Below are 1,889 nucleotides of genomic sequence, written 5' to 3'. Positions count from 1 at the left end.
AAACGAGCTAAAACCAGCTAAAACCAACTAAAACCAACTAAAACCAGCAACCATCTTAAGCTGGTCTATGCTGTTTTTTTCAGCAGGGATAATTGCATTAGCGGCCGCTGTCGCCCTCTGTCTTTTTAAAGGGCCGGCCGTTCTGTGGGGTTCTCCAGATTCTGCAGATGGCCAGTCCGCCCCTGATTTCAAACATTCTGAGAAACACTTACAGTGATGTATTAGACTTACTGTGGTGAATGTTGTTTTATTATTAAATTGTGCCCATGTGTTGTCAAGTTGGTGAATATGTCTCTTCATGTGTGTTGGCACATTTGTGTTTCTATATTTGCATTTCTGAAGCTGCGGCGCGGTTTCCCAAATTGAAATGTGTTGGGCTGTTGTTGCGTGTTTGCACCTTTCGACACGTGAACCCAGTTGGTGGAATTTATACAGAAAATAGAAAGGTATTACCTGACATTAAGACCTCTTCATTTCGGTACAGGAGGAGAATGAGATTGAACTGTTCTTTGAGTTCAGTCAGAGTAAATTTGACTTCATCACAAAGCTCTTTAATGTCTCTGCAATTGTAAAGAGGGTGTGGGAATACTGCATGCAATATTTGACTTGTGTGCTTTCACAACAATATCTGACCTACAGTTCAAGATGATAAATGAGCTTTTATCATGAACTTCAAACTAGGCCACCAAGTACGCTGACTGTTTGCAGTCAGTTCCTGTTGTCTTTAAATCTTTAAAGCCCAGCCAGCATTGGGGGGGGGGGGGGGGGGGGGGGGGGGGTTCAACTGGGAAGTCTTCTTCAGGTGCTCATCTTACTTTCACACCTCACACAGCCTGGGGAAGCTGGTTTCAAACATGATGTCATGTGCTGTATTCTTGATAGCAGGGCTCTGGATCTCTTTTTTTAACTTATAGTGCTGCTGAATCCCAACTGCTCTTACTAAAAGAGAGAGAGGATATACATACTTGGAGGAGTTCTTTAAAGGATATTTGACTCTTATCTCCCTGAATTCAATCCAGTAATTGGTATATTCATATATTACGCTTTTTAAATCAAAGGATTGTTTTGATAGCAGTGGTTTTTTGATTTTGTTACATTTATCTTAACACTTTCCTTTAAAGGCTATTCCTCTCATGAGTTTTGTTTGTGTCGTCTTATTGGTCTATTTGTATTTTTAATGATATAATTGAATATAAGCTAACTGTCATTGTATGTTATCCAGCATGCTCTCTGTCCTTGAGACAGACGTGACGCTAAACACGTCCCCAGTGTTCCACAGTCACATGCTGTGGTGCCACGCTGTTTGCTGCCTTTGTGTTTCGTAATGTCTTGTCCTCCTACACACAGGTGTTCCTGCGAGGATCCTCAACATGTTCAACCAGAAAGACGTCACAATGATGGCAGTGTAAACAAGCAGTCTGCTGGTTATTGGCCGCTGTGTCCCACCTCCTGGGTGGAGATTTACCACGCTGTCTACCCTGCAGGCTACACTTTATGTCAGGAAGTTTCCAATGATTCTTAATATGCAGAGTGTTGGCCTCGCAGATGCATGCTGGGATCTCATACTGTAAATGCCTGGTCATGATCACATGAGACTCTGAACTTTACCATACAAAATGCATGACTGTTAAACAATGAGGTGTGACACACATGCAGATAATCTTAGGAAAAAATCTAGGATCTTTTTCAATTTCTTTATAATGAATGTATACCATGGATGTGTACTTTTTATTTGGATTAACATGTGCTTTCCTCTTTATTTACCATGTTGGACAACTCATTGTATTTGCCTTTTATCTCTTTATTTTAACTCTTTGTTGTATCAATGTACATTTCTCAAATAAATGATTTTCGATTCTGGTGTTGCTGATTTTATATTAAGACTCAAC

At 40.4% G+C, this 1,889-nt stretch overlaps 1 long non-coding RNA gene across 1 annotated transcript in view; it reads left to right on the top strand.

The window, feature by feature from the left end:
• LOC307022455 overlaps positions 1-1,862 on the top strand; it is a 13,450-nt gene extending 11,588 nt beyond the window's left edge. Inside the window, exon 2 of the long non-coding RNA XR_013803400.1 lies at positions 1,348-1,862. This is a non-coding gene — a long non-coding RNA (uncharacterized lncRNA). The remainder of the gene's footprint in view (positions 1-1,347) is intronic.
• The last annotated feature ends 27 nt before the right edge of the window (positions 1,863-1,889 follow it).

The sequence above is a fragment of the Notothenia rossii genome, assembly GCF_949606895.1.
Source record: "Notothenia rossii genome assembly, chromosome: 10".
Taxonomy (NCBI): Eukaryota; Metazoa; Chordata; class Actinopteri; order Perciformes; family Nototheniidae; genus Notothenia; species Notothenia rossii.
Note: the sequence above shows the minus strand (reverse complement) of the source record. Positions and strands in the feature narration are given on the sequence as shown.